The sequence below is a fragment of the Pelodiscus sinensis genome, chromosome 8, assembly GCF_052426305.1.
Source record: "Pelodiscus sinensis isolate ZL-2025 chromosome 8, ASM5242630v1, whole genome shotgun sequence".
In the NCBI taxonomy this organism is placed as follows: domain Eukaryota; kingdom Metazoa; phylum Chordata; order Testudines; family Trionychidae; genus Pelodiscus; species Pelodiscus sinensis.
The window spans coordinates 5,293,674-5,312,275 of NC_143059.1; positions in this window are offsets into that span (position 1 = coordinate 5,293,674).

Genomic DNA, 18,602 nt, shown 5'->3' on the forward strand with positions numbered 1-18,602 from the left:
CTATCCGTACCGAGTCTGTGGCAATGTTTGATTCATGCGTGATTTTTACTCTCTTTTCTTTCACACACAGCCATTCCTCAACCAATGCGGCCTCGTATTTCAGAAGGTGGAGAAAGCTACTGGGAGGGAAGCTGTTCTAGATTTGATTTTAACAAATAGGGAGGAATTGGGTGAGAATTTAAAAATGGAAAGCAGCTTGGGTGACAGTGACCCTGAAATGACAGGGCAGGCTGCTACAGTGGTTGGCAAGGGGGGTTCAGCTTAATCTGTGGAATGAAAGACCATCCGGGAGCATGAACAGTCACAAAACTCCAGCTGTTCTGGACAGCAATTCGCCCCATGGCCAAGCCTGGCTCGCTATCCTCGAAGGAGTAGGAAGAGGATGGAAGAGACAGAGAATGATAACACAATTAAAAATGGTAAAAGAGTATTGTAACTAACGAATTAAATACTGTCACAAAAGGGTGTTACAAAGAGGAGGGAGAACAGTTCTCCTTAACCTCTGAGGACAGGACGAGAAACAAGGGGCTTAAACTGCAGCAAGGAAGGTTTAGGTTGGACATCAGGAAAAACTTCCTATCTGTCGGGGTGGTGAAACACTGGAATAAATTGCCTAGGGAGGGTATGGAATCTCCATCTCTGGAGATATTTAAGAGCAGGTTGGATAGATATCTATCAGGGTGATCTAGATGATGCTTGGTCTTCCCCTGAGGGTGGGGGGGCTGGACTTGATAACTTCTCAAGGTCCCTTCCCGTTCTAGTGTTCGGAATAATTCCCCCCACTCCAGTTTGGTGTTCTTCTTCCCTGAGCTGAACAAGCCCTACATTGAGTTTTCTCTCATCCCTCCAGGTTCTGGACTGGACAGACTTGTGCTCGGCTCCGTTTTCCATTTCCCCAGCCCTGTGAGTTCTCAGGGAGAAATGAAGGGACTTTCAAATACACCAGAAAGAGTTCAGCCAACTAAAGGGAATTTCAGAGAAGAGAAACTGGAAGCAGCAGCAGTCTGGGGGGACAGGTTACAGGGAAAGATTAAGAAAGGGAAGTTTGTATCACTTACCTGACGGATGGTGTGCTTACACTAGGCTTACAAAGTGAATCTGCCATGCGCTAGGCTTTGACTTGCTGTCCAGAGGTTGATTGCAACATCTGAAACAATTTCCAGTGCTTACCAAAAATCCTGCACTTACTGCAGGCTAAATTAAAGGGCAATTACGCCCAGAGAATTGCCCGTAAAAAGCAGCTGGATAAATAACTTGCTGTGGACGGCTTAGTAGACAAGTTTAATCTTTTTTTCCCCCGTTTGCAAATTATCCAGGTGCAGCTTACAGATTTTAAGACATATTTGTTACTCCAAGTGAATTGCCCACCAGAGGCAGGGGATGCTGAGGGAGGCCAAGTCCTATTCCAGTCGCACACGTGTGCCCTTACGCAGCAGGGCCAGGTAAAGACGGGGTTAAGAGTTGTTGTTGCTGAGGACAGTGTGTGAAGGAGAAAGAATGCAGCCTCACTCTCAAACACCAGCCTCAAACTTGCCATCCTCACTGTGAGGTAGGTAAGAGACTACTTAACCCAACACTGAAATGCAGCCACCTCTGGGGTGGAGCACAGGTGCTGTTCAACAGCACATAAGAACACTCCCCAGCACTTTAGCCACAGGAAGTAAAGAATACTGTTTCCAACTAAAACATGTAAGAATTCCGGGGAACGGAGCGCAAATAAGAAGTTCAGAGCTGAAAGTAAGCGGGGGCGCCCTGGTACACAGCTCTGGCAAGGGCAGCAGGGAGCTATTTGAAGAGCTGCCAGGGACCTGGGTTGCAATAGGACGGTACCTGTAAGAAATTTTAAGTTACTTTCACTGCTGACTAAGTTGGAATTTGGCGAGGAACTAGCATTTGCATCACAGCTCTTAGGAAAACCGCTAGTGTATCCTTAATGCTTTCAAGACTTCCAAGCTTTAATTAATTTATTTTTTGTACAAACTGGTGATACTCCCAAAAGCACATCCTGTTCACAGCTCTGTCCCTTACAAGTAATGACCCAGCCTAGCTTATAAAATCTGATTTTACCCGAGGGCTGCAAGGCAAACCCAAGAATAGTTATAATCTGTGATCTGTGTACACGTATTGTACTGATACGTTCTTCACCACACATCCCTGTCATGGCATTTATCTGCTGCCAGATTTTGAAGTAGTGGGCGTGGAGGAGGGGTTAAAATGTCTCTTCTTTGTTACTTTGCCATTGAAAGATATCTTGAAAGTAAATAGCAAAAACCGCTTGGGCAGCGCCAAACTTGCTGAGTTCATCTCTCCGAGGACTCCGTGAACTTCTAAAAGCTGTGTGTGCTGGAATCTTATCCCCCAATCTTGGGCACTGTGTTTGTTTGTCCTGCCCACAAACCCCCCCCCCCCTTAATTTTTAAACTGCATAATTTATAAGCAGGGGGGTAGATCAGGTTCTGGTCTTTGTGGGACGCGACGCATACTCTGGAGGCAAAATATAATTGAGCAACACAGGTCAGAACCGGCCCAGATGCATGGTGAGTTGTGAGAAACAGTGTGTGTAGGCAACACAACACAATGGTGTGATTCTGCTGAGTGCGGTGTCTTCCATACTTTGCACAATGCAATAACAGCTGCAGTGGGGGCAGAGGGAGATTAAGGGTCAGAGTCTCAAAGTGCTTAGCTCTGACAATTGCCTGTAGGTGCCCACGTGAGAGCTGAAATGCGGTCCACAAAAGTCCCACTGTGCAAGGCAGAATGATTATCACATGGACATGTGTATAAACCAGGATGGGCCACGAGACGTGACCGGGGGCTTCCACTCTTTTGGGTTTGGCTTTGTAAATGGAACAGAGGCAAAGGAGGAGTAAAAATTCCCCCAGGATGTGACCTCTGAGCCTGCCAGGATGTGCCCGTGATCCCACGCTTCTCTCCAGGACAAGCTTTCTTCAGCAGTAGCCGTGGGGCAGGCCGGGTGGGTTTGGGAGGGGATGTGGGGGAGTGGGTGAGCAGGGCAGAGAAGGAAGAAATGTGTGTGGGGATTTTGTTTCCTAAAGTCCTGAAAAAGTAAGTGAGGATTAAGAGCAGATCTGCAGTTTGAAGAGCTATGAGCAGATAGGGGGCATTTGGGGATTATCCATGGGGGGCATTTGGGGATTATCCATGGGAGGGACAGAGGCCCCGCCGGCCCCTGCAAATTAATCTAAGCATGGTCTGAGTGAGAACCAGACCCAGTCCCCTACCATGGGAATAAGTACTGTCACAAACCACAGGTTTGTACTAAGCTGATCAGCTGTTCAAGCCATGAGCCACTGTCCCCTGATTGGCTGATAGATAGAATTAGCTGTATTCATTTATGCATTTTTATGTATGGTCAGTTGCGTAAGAAAGCCAACCTAGGCACAAGAACAAGATCATGTGACTCATGTAATTACCTGCATAGCACAAGTGGAAAATAATATTTACAAGCAAATCCATTAATTAGTTTATGAGTTAAAATGAGTAGAAATGGACCAGTATCGCTTGTCATATTTTTACCCAATTCCTCTGTTTGTTGTAAATACATCACACTCGTTCTGGAAAGAGGCACCATGATACAACTGTATTTCTTAAAAATCTACCATCTTAACACACAAGAACCAAAAACAGAGTGAGACAAAGTAGGCTGCTCCCAAATATAGAAAGGTACAACTCACCTCATTCTGGGGACTCTGGACTGCTGTGGTGTAGGCCCAGTTCCACAGAGCATGAAATTTAAACCTCTGCTAATTTAAAGTGTTCTCTTTCAATTTAACACAACTTTCAACAAACCCAAATGTATCAGGGGCTTGAGAGTTTTTTGTTTGTTTTTGGTCCCAAATAATCTTAGTAACAGAACAGCATATTCTTCAAAAGTCCCATAATAGTTAAATCTCACTGAACTCTTGCTCGCAGGCTATATCGGAAGAGATCAGGTTGCAATTATGTTAAATTAATAACTGTTGTGGCTAATTGCTATGATTATATGGGCTAGAGAAAAGGCCCATTTGATGACTCAGATATTTTGTTTGGCCATAGTGATGCCAGAAGTAACTCAAGCTATCACCAGCCTTTCTCTGCAGCTAATCTGCGTGGAACAAGTCTGTGGGGACAGAGAGAGGCGCACAGGGGGAATCCTTAGAGTTGAAGCCCTGGAACAAGGGAATGGGTTGTCCCTACCCTGTATCGATCTCACTAACTCAACCTTTTAAACCACGGGCACCACGTCGGGGACCACTGCTTTAAACCATTACATCAGCTGTTAAGGGCCAGATGCACCAGTGCACTTTAGCTAATTGAAGAGCATCTTAACTTAGCCTGAGTGCTCGGACTGGTTTGGTATATAGGGGCATCGTCCCTTTAAAAAATGGCTGACTTTTCTTCATGGTCACAAAGGCACTGAGGTGGCCATTTTGAGGAGGGCGCCTATTGGCCAGTGTTCTCAGTGGGACGGGGGCCACGTGCTGTTGGCTTCCATCTTCAGAAAGAGCGGGAGGTTTTCACTAAAAGCTCAGGTAACTTCCCCCCATGGCTATGCTTGCCAGGAGGGAAGCACTAGAAATCGCAAGAGAGGCTGCGTTTACGAGCTCGCCAGCCCAGCTCAGGAATCCCCTCGGGCTCAGAGGAAGGGCTGCGGTTCAAACGATCATGCTCATTTGAAGGCCCGTTGCTCTGCCTGATAGCTCACTTCTCAGCCTCGGCAGGGGCGACTCAAGGGCCGCACGATGGTCATAACCAAGACAGTCCCCGCAATAGGGTCGTTTTGCTACCTGCGCTTGCATAGCTAGAATTTGTTGGCATTAGGGTTGCCAGGTGTCTGGCATTGAACCTCACAATCCGGTATTTTCTCCTCCTGTCCGGTAAAAAAATTCAGAAAATACCGGCCACCTAACATGATTTTTTCCTGGCCAGGAGGTGAAAATCCTGGGTGCTTACCGGGTTCTGCAGAGGAGCTGTCCGGCCTAGTGCAGAGAGGCAAGATGGCGGATTGCCACCGACAGCCTGTTATGGCCAAAAAAGCCTCAAAAGCAAAGCGTTTCTTAAAGGGGCCATGCTGTTGGGGGGTTTTTTTTTTTAACAACTTTGGTCTCCCCCTTTTTTTTCCTTAACAGAATTTTTTTTCCCAGTGGTTTTTTTTTCGGGGCGGGGGAGTCGGTATTTTTTGTTAAACCATCTGGAAACCCTCATTGGCGTGCCGGTTGAACCACAGCAGGGCGTTGATTGGCTGCAGCGGGCGCGCACGGTCCTCCCAGTCACTCTTGTGTGCAGTCGGCACGCACCTCGCTTGACGTGTGTGCGTGTCGCACATGGACGGAAACCAGTGCAATCTGACAACCCTGCACCTGGGCAGCGGTAAGCAAAATGTCTCCCAGGCCGCGCATAGAACCCCGATGGGCTGCACGTCACCCTCGCCCATCCAGGGTGCATCTTCTGTCTGAGAATTACCCTGGCTCACTCTGGCTTCCTGCCTTGGCAACGTCATGCCGCAAGATTCCCAGTGTTCCCGGTACACACTGGAAACCCCCTCCCTGGGGACCCCCGGGCTGCTGTTGGAAGCGCTGCTGTCTGAAATCTGAGCCCTGGGAACGGTGAAGGCAAGCGGGGTGCAGTGTTTGTGTAAGCGCCGAGTGTTAGTAAGGCCAGCCAGCGGCACTGCAGGCGGGGGGCAGACGGCAGGACCTCCCAGCTTCTACGCTGTGTTTAATCTCATCCACTGCATGGGGTCTGAGAGGCAGAAACGCCCCCTCTTCCATATGCTCACAAGGAAAGGTGCACGGAAGAGGCTGAGTGGTCCGGAAAGCCAGCAAGCGTCTGTGAAAATGGCAAGAAACCCTCGCCCAGGGAACAGCAATGCCCGTGCTGAACCCGCTCCCCGCTCACTAGCGCTCCACAGCTTTGCAAGGGGGACACACAAGGGCCCTGCTCCGGAGTCACACGCCTTCGGGGACAGGACTGGGACTAGGCTAAAAAGAACATGTACAGCCACCCCCCCCCCCCCCCCCAGCCTTCCCTTGGCTGCAGCCTTTGGTCCACAGCAGCAGCAGCAGCTGAAACTTGGAACGTCTCAGTTTTGATGCTAGGACAAGAAGCAAGGGGCTTCAATTGCAGCAACGGAGGCTTAGATTGGACATTAGGAAAAACTTTCCAACTGTCTGGGTGGTCAAACACTGGAATAAATTGCCCAGGGGGGTTGTGGAATCTCCATCGCTGGAGATATTTAAGAGCAGGTTGGACAGGCATCTATAAGGGATGATCTAGATGGTGCTTGGTCCTGCCGGGAGGGCAGGGGACCGGACTTGATGCTCTCTCGAGGTCCCTTCTAGTTCTACGATTCTGTGATTCTATTTTTAAGCATGAGCCTCTACTGCTGAGCTAAAAAAGTCCCATCAGCATGAGCCGAGGCCATAGCAGACTCATAAGAACATGAGAACGGTCGTACTGGGTCAGACCAAAGGTCCATCTAGCCCAGTATCCTGTCTCCTGAAAGTGGCCAGCACCAGGTACCCCAGAGAGGGTGGACCGAAGACAATGATCAAGCGATTTGTCTCCTGCCATCCTTCTCCAGCCTCTGACAAACAGAGGCCAGGGACACCATTTCTATCCCCTGGCTAATAGCCTTTTATGGACCTAACCTCCATGAAATTATCTAGCTTCTCTTTAAACTCTGTTATAGTCCTAGCCTTCACAGCCTCCTCTGGCAAGGAGTTCCACAGGTTGACCACACGCTGTGTGAAGAAGAACTTTCTTTTATTAGTTTTAAACCTGCTACCCATTAATTTCATTTGGTGTCCTCTAGTTCTTCTATTATGGGAACTAATAAATAACTTTATCGGCCCTCTCATCAATCTCTGGTCCGGCTACTACTAGAGGGGGCTGGCCGCCACCCTGAGAGGTCACTTGCCATCAAGAAGTGTGAGCAGAAGTGTTCAGCCTGCCCAGGACTCAGCTATGCCAGGAAACGAGTTCCCCTTTGCAGTCACCAGGGTCCAGCCTTATGGTGTTAGCTTCTTGGGGCAGGAGCCGGGCTCTCCTCTGTGTTTGGTGCAGGGTCCTGCCTGCTAAACTGGAGCGTGTCAAACCCCTCCTTAGAAACCCTAATGGCAAAGGCTGCTTTTAATCTGGATTTGTGAGCAAACCCGCTGGGCGGTGATTCGTTAGCGGCCAGGACGCACTGAGCATGGTGGAGGACGAATGTGCCGCCTCGGGATCAGCTGCTCACTTTTCAGCCCTGCCATTCCCTGGTGCGCGAAGGGCTGCACAGCATGTGGTTCTGCACACCGATCGGCCAGGCCAACCCAACACGCTGTCCCTTGTTGCTTGGAACGAACAAAATTCCTGAAATGTTCAGGTTTTGTAAAAACACCTTTGTGCGTACATGGCGTATTACCCCTGCTAGTGAGCGATTCATAAAATCTCAATGGGATCATGGCACTGCTTATTTACAAACCTAGTCACCGATCAGTCTTTTGAATTCTCAATTGTCTTTGATGAACAATAAGAAAAGTGCATTATAAACAAATGCCCTCTCGCAGAACCCCCTGGCATGGGTAAGGCCTCCCCCCGACAGCTGGAGGAAGAGAAGCAAAGAGAGGGCAAGTAAGTGACTTTCTTTGGCTATAGAAGGAGCACACAGGCACCTCTGAGCCTAGAATGGAACTTAGAAAGGTGGAGTCCTAGCCCCAGTGAAGTTAATAAGAGTTTTGCTGTTGATTTCAATGGAGATCTATGCCGGATTTCCCTGGTAAGAGTCACAGATGCGCTAGTTTGGCTCCCACTCAAGCCAACGAGAGCTTTACCATTGGCGTTGACCACGCACAGGTCCATGGAATAGCAACAGCCGACTACAGCCGTGTATGGTGTTAGCCAGGAGTCAGGACGTAGCACCTGACGGGCTTTTGCATTTGAATTGATTGAGATCAGATTTCTTATTGCCAAGGACGCTTTAACCAGCCCCTGCTGAGTGACAACAAACACAACAAGTCACCAATTTGTCTCTCTTGTTAGCCTGCAATTGCTAGTGTGCTCTGATCTTAGAACACGGGCATCCATTGATCCCGTACAAAGGTTATACAGGCCCACGGGGTATTCAGAGCAGCAGAGTATGTGATCTGTATTTCTTCCTCCCTGAAAAGAGCTACAACAGTTCCAACACACATGCATGTATCAAAAGTCCCTCAACTCTTCATGTGGCATAAAAGCAGAAGGAAAATCTTCCTTCCCAAAGTGCACCAGGCAAAACATTGGTTCTCCTGATTGAAGGGCTTCTGAACAAACAAACAAACAAACAATGAGTAAAGAAGCTGAGCGGCGCCTTGGAATTCCGACTTTAGCAGGAGCAAAAAACAAAAAACCCACAGTGCCGGCTTCTAGCACTGTTTTTTTTTTTTAATTTTCCATTTCCACTGAGTCATCAGCCACAGTAGGAACAATGTTCATTGTGACATTGTTTTTGCCTCTGAAAATATTTGATAGCGGCGACTAAATAATCAACATCGCGGTTTGCCATAGAGCTCACAGGTGAACTGCAAAACAAGAAGGGAAATTGACATGTTCCAATTTCTATGCAGAAGAATGGCCCTGCGATGGCTTTTGGAGAACCATTCGGCCCAGAATACATTTCAATGTGCTTTGCAGAAAGATTCTTTGCCTCCTCTGTTTGCTTCCGACTTCACTGGAGAGGTATCCCGGAATGCTGGCTACCTGTAGAATGCCCCGTACAATTCAAGATCATAGACCCCCCATCTCCAAGGTGCTGAATGGTAGGAGCCAGGGTAGCTAAAAGATTGACTCAAGCTTTGGAATAAAAACTCTGCACCTCTGTTACAAGGAAACTGTCTCCCATCCAGGCAAAACTTCTTTGTGTAGCAGTCTGGGGATCAGTCCAAAACCATGGAATGAATTCAACAAGGAACAGAGAACAACCCACTGCTGCCCGCTGCCAGGATGGACATACAGCACAACACAGCTTAGCAATACACTGAGGAAGGAGTGTCCGGGAGTTAAAAATCCCTGCTCAAATCCCTGCTCTGCCACAGATTTCCTGGATGATTTCGGGCCAGTCACTTGGCCCCTCTATGCCTCTGTTCTTTATCTTGTGAAAGAGAGGCTAAGAAAATCCAGCAGTTGTGTGATGAGGATAAACACTTGTAAAACACAGTGACGCCCTCTGAGATCTACTGATGAAAAGGAGATGTACTCTGCGAGCAAAGTGGCACTGTAGGGTATGTCTACACTGCATCCCTAGTTGAAACTAGGGATGCAGTGTAGACGTACCCCCAGTTATTACTTTTAAAAGTCCACAAGTAGTGTGCCATCGGAGGAGTGGAACAGAGAAAGAACCACACGTAACTGAAACCAGTTGTCACAGCTGGACAATACTTACATACCGCAGGGAAGGGCACAGTATAAAAAGTCTAATTAGAAGTGCTGGGCATTGGAGGGGAGACCAGGGAGTCGAAAGAAGATCAGAAAGTGGAATTGAGCTTTTAAACCCTTTCTCCATTTCCAAAAACAACTAATTCCACCTGTCTTAGGATCCTCAGTGTTTACATGAACAAATTTGCAACAGAGATGTGTATCCCTGGAGGAGAGGATGTAGACCCAAACTAACAAAAAGCAGAAATGCATCTAATGTCCTACCTATATAAAATACCCACATAATGAACATTGAGTGTGTCTATATGGTAATACCATAATTAAAGCCAGCTTTTTCCTGGGTACTTTTTCTATATGATAAGGTAATCCATATGTTTCCATGTCTCACAATTCCTTCCAAAGCAAACATCATAAACATTGTAATATAGGTGCTATTTGAAACCCAAAATGGCCTAATAAGATGATTACAAAAATGCATAAACCACATGCTCAGAAATAACCCTATAGCAACATAAACCAGAAACACATATACGATTATTTATGTTTGTTAAAAAACACACAACCACGAAGCAGCTTTCCTATTTCCTGGGTCACAAAAGAAACATTTCCCACATTATAGACTGAGCCGCAATGCCGATAAATGCTGTTAACGTTGGCTGTTTAAAAATAAAACTCCCCCAAACCATTCAACACAATCCCTTTGTCATTTTTAAATTATCCCCCTGAATTCTCCGAGTTACCGAGACACTTGGTAAAGGCTCCAAAAAGGGCGGATTGCTCTACGGCTTAGCAAATGCGGGATTTGGTTCCATCATCTGCTGCAGGCTTATGCCCAGAAGTTAGGACTCTAAATGCCTCCCATGACATGGGTCTTTGGCTATGTCTACACTGCAGGCTTCTTGTGCAAGAAGAGATCTTCTGCAAAAACTTCTTGCTCGAGAACACATCCACGTTGCAAAAGCGCATTGAAAAAGTGATGCGCTTTTGTGCAAAAGAGCGTCCAGACTGTATAGACGCTCTCTTGCAAGAAAGCTCTGATTGTTATGAACAGAATGGCCACCAGCACACCTGTGCTTCCTTCGATAGGCTGTTTTTGTGCAAAAATCTCCTGTTTCCCATCCACACACACCGTTTTGTGCAAGAGCTCTTGCAAAAAATGGAGTTATTCCTCCTAGAAAGAGGAATACCTATACTGCAAAAACCCCTCTGTTCTGTCGAGTCACTGTAAATTGACTTGTGCAAAAACATGCTTGACGTGTGGACGTTCCGCGGGTTTTTGCGCCAAAACCCTGTAGTGTAGATGTAGCCTTAGGATATAACTTTGGGTGAGTCGATTCTCCACCTGTAAAACCAGGGAAAATAGCTCTCACTTTCTTGTCTGCTTTGATTACAGCTCCCTTGGGACAGGGACCATCTGGAGAGTCACTAGCGCGCTGGGGCCCTGCTCTGATCTCCGCTAATAATGCACTGCCGCTTCCCCTTGCAAAGAGAATTGGATTTCCCAGTCCTAGCTTTTCAGGGAACTATCAGTCGGTTCTTTTGGGAGAATGTTTCAAATCCTCCCTCGCTGGAGAAATGTTTGGCACCCAGTTCTGCTAGTGACATTAGCCTGCTGCAGTTGGAGAGATACCTGTATAGGGGACAAATCTATATACATCCTGGCCTGCACTCAGTGGTCTTGAAAGGGATTGCTGAATGCGTTGGAGTGCTCCTTCCCCAGTCCCTCAGGAGAAAGGTGCCAGCCCCTGAGACAGTCGTATCTTGGTACCATTGCAAAGGGGAAGGAACCCAAGAAGCTGTGAATCCTTGTAGCTAAGGACAACCCAGGCACACAGTTTCACATGGTCATGGCCCGCCGGTGCCTCCCACAGGAAGCCGAGCAAGGCGCAAAGCTGCGCAAATGTCTCCGTACGGATTTTCATGCCCATCGGCAGCTCTTTCTCACAAGAAAGCACTGAAATAGCTCCTCTGGCCCCACGCTTGTGGTTAGACTGGCTCTCCCTCTGTGCGTGTGTCTGGAATGTGCTTCAGGACTGGTCAGACACTGTTTGTTGTTTTGTGTCATGAGCCCATTTCAACACAAGGCTTGTCGCTTCTGCCTGCGGTTGTTATTGCATTCCACCGTGACACATCTTCTAGCGAACTTCCAACCCAGGTTCAAATAGTCATTCTTGGGGGGCGGACTTGAGAAATGTACCACAAGGGCACCAGTTCTTTAAATAAGCACATCATGTCCCCAGACCCCCAAAGCTGGCAGAGTTAAAGACGCCCGCTCTTCCACTCCTGGCCTCCCCGCGTAGCTTACTTCCTAGCTTATTGCGTAGCTTATTTAGAGTGTATTTCAAAATAGCCTATTTCTTCATTTGGTGGTGTCTACACAGCGCCACATTTCAAAACAAACCGCTATTCCGAAATGTCCCTCAATCCTTGTGGAACGAGATTTACAGGGCCATCGGAATAACAGGCTCGTTATTTCGAAAGATATTTCAAAATAACTGGTGTGCTTTCAAGACGTGGAATAGCTATTTTGGGAAACCAGACATATCCCAAATTGGCACCGCAGTGTAGACATACCCTCTGATATTTAGGTGCGGTAACTGCTTTTCACTGGGGTTAGCCAGACCAGAAGGAAAGAGACTCTGGGTATGTCTACACTACCACCCTAGTTCGAACTAGGGTGGTAATGTAGGCAACCGGAGTTGCAAATGAAGCCCAGGATTTGAATTTCCTGGGCTTCATTTGCATACTGCTGGGTGCCGCCATTTTTAAATGTCCGCTAGTGTGGACTCCGTGCCTATTCCTATTCCGAACTACCGTTACTCCTCCTGAAATGAGGAAGCCTAGTCCGAACTACCTAGTCCGTGCCGCATGTAGCCGCGCGGCACGGAGTCCGCACTAGCTGACATTTAAAAATGGCAGCGCCCAGCAATATGCAAATGAAGCCTGGGAAATTCAAATCTCGGGCTTCATTTGCAACTCCGGTTGCCTACATTACCACCCTAGTTCGAACTAGGGTGGTAGGGTAGACATACCCACAGGGTGTAAGGTGGGGTATGCCTAAAAGGTGTTTGAGCACAGGGGCGCTTTTCCGATCCAAGAGACGTTCAGTCATATGGAAGGTAAGAACATAAGGGCCAGATTGGGTCAGACCAAAGGCCCATCTAGCCCAGTGGCCAATGCCAGGTACCCCAGAGGGAGGGAACAGAACAGGAATCATCACGTGATCCCTCAATTGTCATCCATCTCCAGGCAAACAGAGGCTAGGGACCCCATTCCTACCCATCCTGGCTAACAGCCATTGATGGACCTAAGTAGAATTATTTCTGGCTTGTAGAAGATAAATGAGCTGCTGCACTGGGAAGTTTTGAGTGGGCAAGAATCTCATGAGTTTTGTCCAAGGAGCAGAAGGTATTTTATACCCCTAGGCCCATGTTCACAAGCTGGCAAAAACTCCTTGAAGAACCACAATGAGGAACCTTTGGTTCCCTTCACGTTCTTCTCCCACAGTATCTCTACAGTATCTCAGCACCTTCCACTAGTGCAGCGAGTCGCCCGACTGACACTTTCCACGCGTGGGTCTTTCTTTCTGCCCCATGGGGCTTGTCAAGGCTTTTCCTTTCAGACAGTGGATTGACCCTGATACACCCCATGGAAGGGAGGGGGGTCTGTAAGGAGAGATTCAACTGGAGAGATGATGTTGGCCTTGCACATCAAAGACCAAAGGGGGGATCCCAATAGAGACCTGCAATGAAGAAAGCATGGAGCTTCCACAGCATTCCTACTATAAAGACACTCTAAACCAAACATCATGCAGTAACTATGGTCCATGCAGCTACATCGGTCGGATTCCACCAGGATGGAGCTGGTGTAAGGTAGAGGAGAATCGAGCCTTGTGAACAAGACCTGGCAAACCCATGTGTCCGTCTCATCTGGAGGCCAGTAGAAATGGGATTCAGCACAGGCACACAGGTCGGTGCTAGTGCAGGTACCTTACACACCTGGTGCAACGCTGCGGGTTAGGGCACTGTTCCCAACCCGTCCTTCCCACCAGGGCAATACCAGACGGGGTGCTGGCTGAAGCATTCAACCCAAACTTGGCTTGCTGCTGCCGTTATCAAATGCAAACACAATGATGCATTTACTCCACATTTCCTTGGTTTGAAACCTCTTCTCAATGCATAGGCGTGACACAACGCTAAATAGTCTTTGCATTAAGAATAGGCCATCGGGGGCTTACGTGTTATATTTTTATCCGGATTAGGAAAGTTCTCTAATACAGAGAACCCCTGGGAAGGAGCCGACTCAAAATCCTCGGCACCTGATATTAAAATAACCGGCCTGCCTCTGGAAATATTGCAAGAGCCACTTAGCCGCATACTGCAGGCTTGAAGTAATGCTCTCCCCATTGTCCGGGCACGCTTGTGCAGTGCTGAGCTCACCCTGGGCTTTTGTTTCCCACAGGAAATTGACCGAGTGGCTGTCCTTGCTTCACGGCTCCATGCGTTTAAAAAAAGCTTTCTCCTCCTGAATCACAATGTGCGCTCGTCGGCCAATTATACTTGGCTTCCACCCTGTTTACTCCAGGCCTGTTTTGTCCTCTCCCTCCCCTTGTTTGTTCTTTTTTAAGGAGCAGCCAGTGGCCACCAGAATAGTGCGCGAGACAGCTCTGTGGTGGAAAACAGAGAGAAATCTAGAAGGGTTACCTGCCATTGCTTGGGCCCTTAATATATTTTTGGAAAATAAAATGAAAATGGACCCATTTTTTTGAATTGTTGTTCTGGGGTGGGGCTGGGGATGAGGGGTTCGGGATGCAGGCTGTCCTGGGGATAGAGGACTACCCCAGAGAAGCTCACCACAGTATCTTGGAGCCAGGTGAGAAGTGTCTCTCCATGGTTGCTGCAGCTCCAGCGGGCACAGCCAGGGAAGGGGTGCATGTCCCCCGGCTGGGACAGGTCCAGGTTTGTCTGCCCCTGAGCTCCCCAGCCAGAGTGAGGAATGCGGCAAATTGTGCACTTTCCCCTCACTCCCTGATGGAGGGGAACAGCCAGCAATGTCCCCAAAGAGCTTCAACTTCTCCCCCTCCCCCAGCTCCCTAAAGGCTACATGAGGGGTGGGAGGCTTGGGGCCGGGACAGTCCCAAATTGGGGGGGTTGCCCCCAGCCAGCCCCTATCACCTGCCTGATGATTCGGTCTCTTTTCTGTTTGATTTTGTGTGAAGCAATCCCATTCCAGACATACCCCATTGTCCTGGCCCAACCAAACCCGCACGTTTGCTTTAAGCTGTAAGAGGAAGCTGCATCGCGAATCTGGCGGTCTTAGCTCTTACCATTACAAGGTGTTCTTGACCATCTGGACAGATGGACGGACAGACAGACGGACTCTCTCAAAGATATCGAAAATAACCCGCGGCTCCATTTTTCAGGCCCTGCTGAGCTATTCTCTTGCCCTGTGGCCCTGATCCTACAAAGGCTCATGTACAAGTCTAAATGTACACAGTAGGCCACATTTGTAAAGATATTAAAGTGCCTAACTTCCAGTGAGACTTGGGCACCTACGTCTCACATTTGCTCAGGAGGGTTTAATCCCTCTGGAGGCAAGTGGGACTGCTCGCTGGCTTAACGTTAAGGTCGTCTTGTGATTCAGGACTTGCCTGCGGATACAAGTTCCATTCTTGACTCTCCTCTAGAATTTGAGCAAGCTGAGTAATATCCTCATCCATAGGGACAATAAGGACTCCTCTCTTCCACCCGCTGCTGGTCTTGTCTCTGTAGACTGCACACCTCTTTCGAGCAAGGAATCTTGCTTCTCGTGTGTTTGTGCAGCTCCCCGCACAATGGGGCTCCAATCTTGCTTTGAGCCACTGGGTGCTATTATCCTACAAATCGTTATTTTGACAGGGATACAAATCCCGGTTTGCACTCGGAACAGGATGAAATTAAGTCGGTGGAGTGGGTGAATTACGTTGGCAGGAATGAGATTTTAGTGGAGACACTCAGTTAGGCGGACGTAAGGTGCCTTGTGTTGACCTAACTCTGTTGTGTAGACCAGGGCGTGCAGAGTTTGACTGCACCTCTGAATAAAAAACTTTTCTCATCTCTTTAGGAACCTGCTTACTACTTTAGAAGCTTTACCAGGCACCCAGCATGAAAATGTGTTTCGTAATGGGTTCATTGTGGACCAGACCTACCAGTGACCAGTAATAAGAATAGAACCTGCTCTGCTGAGTTTCTGGAGAGGGCGTCAGTAGAGACCCACCCGCTAAGATAGCTGGAACGTTCTTTCCTCCCTGAGCTGTTTCAGGCTCTCAGCAGACTCAGGTATGTGGTACTGCATTCATTACACTTAAGAACCATGTTCTTGAGCTTTCCTTCCCATCCATAAGCCCTCGAGCTAGAATTAAAAAAAACACACAATGAAATCTGAGATTCTAAGGTCATCACCTAACTGCAGGGGCTGCATGAACTTACGGAACCTAGGCATTTATCCGGCCTTGTGCCTAGATCAGAACTGAGACACATTGGGAGGCTGGCAAGTTGTCTTGTCTTGCGGGAACACTCCCCTCCCCCTTGCTCTTAACTTTCTGGTCCCATTTAAAGCTAAATTTAAACCATTCTGGTTCCCAAAGCATTTTCCCAAATGATTTGATGCCTCATAGAATCCCAGAGCTGGAAGAGACCTCAGGAGTCATCGAGTCCAGCCCCCTGCCCAAAGCAGGACCAATCCCAGCTAAATCAACCCAGCCAGGGCTTTGTCAAGCTGAGACTTAAAAACATCCCACCCCCTCGCTAGGGAACCCATCCCAGCGCTTCCCCACCCTCCTAGGGAAATAGTTTTTCCTAATATCCAACCTAGACCTCCTGCACTGTAACTTGAGCCTCTCTTGAGTTGTGCTCTCAGATCATATTGCTTGTGATCTTCCTACATTATTTTTCCTCGGTTCAGCTTCAAGTGGAAAGTAAATATTAATAGCCAGCTAGCTCTTACACTGCGCCCTCCATTACAGTGCCAGAGCACCTCCACGTTTTGTAATGGATACACAAAAGACGGCTTTAATCATTTGTGCACACAGAGAGCCAGCTTCTCACCTGGTGTGAATTGTCACCACTCCATTGTTCTCTCATCCTGTGACAGAGAGAAGCCGAGGTGCAGACATTCGAAGGTCTAACATCATTCCTAATACAGCTCTGCTGACTTCACTGGAATTCAACAGAGAGATAAGTATTCCTCAAGACTTTTTATAGGATCTTGCCTATCTGTATATTGCTTCTCACAGTGGGGCACTGGTCCATGACTGAGGATCCTAAATATAATGACAAACACAAATAATACAAATTTTCATCCATCCATCCATCGTGGTAAGATGCCCATCTCCCTTGGTGTACTACTCCACGTTGTTGACTCGTGCAACTAAAGTTAAGTGATAGAGATGTAGCCGTGTTAGTCTGGTGTAGCTGAAACAAAATACAGGACTATGTAGCACTTTAAAGACTAACAAGATGGTTTATTAGATGATGAGCTTTCGTGGGCCAGACCCACTTCCTCAGATCAAATAATGGAAGAAAATAGTCACAACCATATATACCAAAGGATACAATTTAAAAAAAAAGTTAAGGTTATTGTGGCATTTCCAGCACAGATCCAGTGTAAAACCTCTGCCAAAGTTAATGGCAAAAATCCCCTGGATTTCACAGGAACCAGGCTTTCGCCCAAAATTCTCAGTGTTTAATTTGCCATAAAAACTCCAGCTGAAACATGACGTTCAAGGTCATAGCCGGGGTGAATTTTTGCTCAACAAAGAGTTCTGCATCTGTTATTCAGTTATAGGAGTGTAAAATAAATACCAGTTAGTTGAGCACTTACATAAAACAGATTCAGTGTAAACAGTATAATTTAGCATCAATTAGTGTAATCTATATTGTAGTCCAGTCCCGTGTGGAATCAGTGAAATTAACCCGGTTGAAATATTTCCCTCTGCAAAGCTGTTTCTTCTCGTATGAAAAGGGACAGTTGCAGCTGCAGAAAAACTCTTTTTAAAAATCGTCTAAGTAATAATCTCCAATTCCTTGCAGAATTGCCACGCTTCTTGTGGCGTATGGCTCAGAAAACTTTACCCGCTGCTACTCCTCATCCAGCACCACAAACTCCATTCTGACACTGGTTTAAATGTTACACTGCTTTGCTTGGAGGAGGAGAAGGATCAAAATGACTTTTGTGAACATTTGCAAAGGGGAAATGAGTGAAAATGTTCATTTTGTTCCTGGGTAAAAACCTCCTTTTTTCAGGGCAGGCGCTAGGCTGAGTTTGGACTTATGCCAGTTTGGATTGACTGTTAAGCTGGCCTGCAAATGGAATAGCACATATGGGACACATCCTCCCCACTTAATTAGCCTAATTAATACTGGTCCGACAATTGATGGGTACTTATGTTGCTGCTATGTCTTGGTTTCAGTTATTTCCACTCCAATCCATCTGATGAAGTGGCTTTTACCCACGAAAGCTGCTATTGGTTAGTCTCTAAGGCGCCCCGGGACAACTCTTTATTTTTAAAGTTACAGACTATCGTGGCTACCCCTCTGAGATAAGTTATTATTACTTACTTGTGTTGCTGGAGGGCTTGGAGAACAGGCTCCAGTGTGCTGGGTGTTGTAGCTTAAAGAAACAGAGTTACTCTTCACTTACTCCAGTGTGACTGAGAGAATTGTCTAACCCCTGGGCACTGCATGAAACATTCCTTTTCCATACAGTCGGAAGCTAATCCAGGCTGAGAGGGTGCAACTCTGCCACTTGTACAATAACCTGGTATAGTGGGGTATACACCCCCCGTGCTGGAGAAGCAAGGGTTAAGGAGTAGCTCTGGGGCAAGGAGTCTACTGCACCTGAAAAACCTGCACAAACTGGGGGAGCAGCACCAAAAGGAAGCAGAGACGCTCGCTGGCAGGCCGGCTGTGGAGGTGAGCTGTGCTTTGAGCTGCTAGGACGGAGCAGTGGAGGACCTCCTGAGTTGGGTGATACAGACCTGCACCCAAGAGGGACTGGTGACATTGTGACAGTCAGAGATTCTATGTTGGGGGTCAGCTATTTGCTGTGCCCTAGGAGCAGGGAGGTAGGAGGCAGCTGCGTAACTTTCCCTCTCCCACCCCCAAGTGCAGGGCTTAGCAGCCTACCACGTGGCCCTGGATTGAAGCCTGTTGGAAGGGGTGGTCCTGGCT